The sequence below is a fragment of the Chiloscyllium plagiosum genome, unplaced genomic scaffold (genome assembly GCF_037043375.1).
Source record: "Chiloscyllium plagiosum isolate Xiang-an unplaced genomic scaffold, Cpla_swu_hap1 HiC_scaffold_47, whole genome shotgun sequence".
Lineage (NCBI taxonomy): Eukaryota > Metazoa > Chordata > Chondrichthyes > Orectolobiformes > Hemiscylliidae > Chiloscyllium > Chiloscyllium plagiosum.
This window is the reverse complement of record NW_028270185.1, coordinates 48,127,035-48,132,027: the sequence shown is the minus strand read 5'-3', so window position 1 is coordinate 48,132,027 and position 4,993 is coordinate 48,127,035. Positions and strand designations below refer to the sequence as shown.

General features: G+C 41.6%; 1 non-coding gene across 1 annotated transcript; it reads left to right on the top strand.

Moving 5' to 3' along the window:
• The first annotated feature begins 603 nt into the window (after positions 1-603).
• trnas-gcu (transfer RNA serine (anticodon GCU)) lies at positions 604-685 on the top strand. Its single transcript has one exon. It is a non-coding gene; the product is annotated as a tRNA-Ser (tRNA).
• The last annotated feature ends 4,308 nt before the right edge of the window (positions 686-4,993 follow it).

Genomic DNA, 4,993 nt, shown 5'->3' with positions numbered 1-4,993 from the left:
GAATGCACTTGCCAGTGTGTCAAATGCTGCTCCCAGCATTCGCTCTGGCACTGCACTCAATTTCCTTCTGACACTTGCTCACTGCGTTGCTGTGATCATACAGTGACTTGGTGTCACACAGCCAGGGAAATGATACAGATCAAGGTTTTTGCATTGTTGAATTCAATTGTCAGTTTAGCCTTATTTAAGATTTCAGATTTGCCTGTCCTGTACACAAGTGCGTGTCAAAAATATCTGAGTGGAAGAAAGGTGTTCTGAATAATGACATTGAGCACTATGCACTCTCCTCCAGTCTGGAAAACAATTCCTCACAGACAACTTTACACCTCCTGCTGTCACGGGCACTTCAGTCCGTTGGCTTCAAATCTTCACAGATTTCAACAGACATTGTTACATCGTCATTTCTTCATTTTTGTTCAGATCACTGTGAGCAGAGTGTCACATTGGGAGTCTGTTTGCCCCACAACTCAGAGGTAAGACGATACTATTGGAACCGTCCTGTACTATTTATCATTTCACCAAAACCATGTAGAAATATCTGCTGCTCAGCATAATTTACGCAATTCATTTATTCATAAGGTCAAATGTGCTCGCGATTTATGTGACGAGGTGGCCGAGAGGTTAAGGCGATGGACTGCTAATCCATTGTGTTCTGCACGCGTGGGTTCGAATCCCACTCTCGTCGTTGTTGTCAGCGATTTTCAATTGTGCTATCTTTGGATGATCACAGCTGTCCAATGGTCTGTTTATATGCATCGACACTATAATAAAATCTCAAAGAATAATTTGAGTCTGTTGCCTAAACTGCATTGAAATGTAGATTGAATTGGGACAATGAACAGGAACGCGATTGTCTTTTACAAGTCAAGTTGCTGTGAACTTTTATCGTATGAAAGAGATCCATGAGAACCAAATAACGAGAGATGCGAAGTGCATGTTGATGCATACGATTCTTAATGAGTGTTTTGTCAGATGAAATTTGTAGCAGTTGGGGAGAAGTGATTCGTCTTGGTGAAAAGAGCACAGAGAGATAGTACGAAACAATGGAGGTATTTCAAAAGTGGCAGGGGCTGGGTGTAGGGGCACCCGAGAACTGGCTGTAAATGCACAGTAGAGAATTACCGATGTGGGTGCCGTGCATGGGCACAGACAGACTTACACATTGGTCTTATCCTTTCCCCCTTGCTCTCGCCATTGATGAATGCTGGACATAAGACACATATAAACACAAGATGTGGGAAGTAAACTCCTTCTCGTTATGCACACACTTGATGCTTCATATTTAACTGTGAACAACTGGAGAAGTCAGCAAGTTAACTGCAGGGACTGAATCTAAACTGTGTATCAATAACCGCAGATTTATGCAGCATAAACATGAAAACTGATTTGAAATGTCTTTATACGCATGTCATTAACAGATGGTTCGTTCTAATACCTTGAGCTGCTTTTAATGACATGACGCAGCAGGGAACATTGGAACATCAGACTGGTACAGCCAACAGCAACTGGACGTTTTCTATTGACATGGAGCAGAGAGCATTGGGATATCAGACTGGGAGCTGCAACTTCAACTAGAGTAGCTTGTATTGACATGGAGCATCAAGGAACACTGGAACGTCAGGTTGGGAGCTCCAACCTCTCTTGGAGCAGCTTGTATTTGCATGGAAGAGGAGAGAGTATTGGGACATTAGGCTGGAGGAAAGAGTATTCAACTATTTTAATTTGAAGTAAAATAGGATTCAACACCTCAGGTGTTAACTGATTTATGAAGATTCTGTCATGGGAAAATAATTAATTCATTAGATATTAAAGACAATTCCTGCAAATATTCAACTCAGGAAAACGCATTGGTACAGAGAGAAATGGGAGTGATGTTTCAAGTCTTTGACTTTTCTTTTCTGGCCGACTCTGCACTAGATTACATCACCAGAAGGACGTTTTCACGCATTTCATGTCATTCAGTTTCCTGCAAATACGGACAGATCATTAACATAATCTAAATCTGAAAATTAATGGGAATATGCGATGTAATGATTAGGCTGGAGTTTACCTCTAATTATGGTGAAAACGTAGCAAAGTAAGTTGCAATTTCTTTGATCAGCAGTGACCTCATTGATTGGCTGATCAATGTTTAAGGACAATGTGAAGTGAATCATTGATGGTGACTCACCTTTGTTCACCTTGTGAGTGTTATTTTTATTGCTCCTGTCAAAATTCGCATCACAGCTCTGCAGCGTGTAAAATCTCAGCTGCGCATCTGGCCAGTGGTACAGCCATTCGTATAGCTGGCTATGGATCAGGCGGATGCAGGTTCGACTTTTGCTTTGCGCAAGCGCATTGTGGAGATGCAGCACACATCCAAAGTAATCTTTTTTGTTCCACTGAGGTGGATAATGTTTGAAATTTTCATCTCCAGGAACGAAAATTCTTTTACTGTCTACGATCAGTTAAACATTACCAAGGGTCATCAAAGTTAAAAATCACATGGCATCAGATTGTATCGAACTAGCATATTTGGAAGCAGCAGTGTTCCATGCACTGTTTCTTCATCAGGTGGTTGTGAACTGTTGGGCTCTAATATGGCTTTGTGAAATTTTTAAATTTGTCCATCCCAGTCCAATACCAACACATCCAAGTCATGGGTACCATCGACACCACGAACGGTCGGTTAAAGTCCAGATGATCTTCCACAACATCGCGCATATTGACACACGCATCAAGTTTCTGCAGAAAGACACCTACCTGATAAAAGAGCGGCTCTCTGAAAGCTGGTGTTTCCAAATAAACTTGCTGGACTATGTCCTGATATTGTGTAATTTTTAACTTTGTCTACCCAACTCAAACACTGGCACTTCCATATCATAGAGAACATCAGTCATGTCGCAGCGCTGTCAGAGAAGACAACCCTGGAATAGCCTCACACATTGCACATAAGATACGTTTCATTTTCAGAAACCAACCCACTCAATCGCTGCAGCTCCTGTGTATGAAAAGCACAGAAATGAAATAGCTGAGACTCAGTTTTGACAGTTCTTTGAAACTCTTTGGGAAGTGGAATCAGAGGAGAATGAAGGATTAACTGTCCGACTGTGTAGAGACAGGGAAGGCACTTTTACCTTCATTCAAGGGCTGGGGTATTGACTGATTAAAGGCATTAAACAGATTCCTGGTAGAGCTGCGCTCTCTGCATCAGGAACAAGAAGTCCTTATTTCCTGAACGGTAATGAAATCCAGCCCACTCAGTCAAAGCGCTGAATACTAACTACTAGACCACCAGGGATGAGGGCAGAAGCAGTTGTACAGCTTCTTCATAACGCGGTTTTTGGAATTATGTCACTGCAGATATATTTGCTCTCAAAAATGATTGAATTATCGAATGTTTACAACACAGAAATGGGTCCATCATCTCACTTCCCAGCACTTGGTCTGCAACCTTGTACACTCTGACGTTTCACGTGTTCATTTCAATGCTAATTTCTTTGAAACGTTTTAATCTCGTAAGACACAATAAATTGAATTGAAGTTTGAGATGGGAAAAATGTGTTCACATCCGGTCGGGGAACTGAATCCCATTTTTACCCACAGGCTGAAGCACGCAGACACATTTCCCCAAGAGTGATACAGGCCTCGGGAGAAAACAAGCAGAAAGTAACATTTCACCCACTTGGCTGATGTTGTCCCATTTCAGACTTCAACACCAGCAAAGAAAGGAAGCATTCAGCCCCTCCCGTCCCAGTGTTCCTTGCCCATTCTTTCCACATCTCTCTCTAGTATATACTGTCTCACCTTGTTCTTGCTGGCAAACTGGATCACTGCTCACGCGCGTTTTTTCCTGTCCTGGCGAACCGTTTTTCTCAAGTTATTGGAATTAAAAACAGGAATGGGCTATTTCAAGCACTTTTCTAGTTTATAAGACCAGCGTTATCACCACTGAGCCAGCACATTGTCAGCTCATTAGATAAGGTCTCGTACATCAGAAACTGAAATTCAACAGATGATTAGATAGCCTCAGTATTGTAAACCAACCAACAAGACCAGAATAGAGCCGAAGGGATCATGCACAGAAGGATGGCAGAATAGAATGACGAATCTCATGGTGTCCAGGGTGGTATTAACAGAAATCGTCCCTGGTAGTATCATGATGAGGATTCAATAATTTCACTGTCTTGGCTTGTTAAAGGTTAACGTTTACAGTAATCAATATGAAATACTGCCTGATCTTTCCAAGCAGAATGATGTTGTGCAGCATTCCGAATCGCTTCCCTGCATGTTATAGGTCCAAATCAGCAATGTCAACTGCAATTGCCTGACGTTCAATCAGTTTAAATCAAGAACGGAGAGGGCGTCACTAAAATGGAAGGGGAAAAGTGGTTTGTGAGAGTTAACTGTATGCCTAGTGGAGTCAGGTTTAAAGTAGATAATGAATATTGGTTTTCCTGTTTACCTTGATATACTGATCACTCCGGATCAATTACCCACATTGTCTGCCCTTTGTGTGATGTTCTTTGTACATTTCACATCGGTTCAGTTTTCCGGGGTCCACGCATTTTTAATTTGGCACATTTTACTCAGGTCGGTTTTGCAGCATCATATTTAAGCCAACATTTTTAGGAACAGAAAGACACCATTCAGACCATTAAGTCTGTTCCTGTATTGAATGGTTTCATGTCAGATCTGATAACCTTGAACTGCACTTTCTTGCCTTTCTCCATAACGCTTGATGTCTTTACTGTTTGAAGATCTGCCGATCTCAGCCTCATTCCTCAACAGCCTTCTTGTACAAGAAAGTCCTCGGATCCAGAACTGTCTGAGAGAATAAATGCTTCCTCATCTCTGTTTTAATTGTGAGATCCGCATTATAATACGAAGTTAAATATCACACAACACCAGGTCATAGTCCAACAGGTTTAATTGGAAGCATTAGCTTTCGGAGAGCTGCACCTTCATCAGGTGGTTGTGGAGTTCACAATTGTAAGAAACAGAATTTATAACA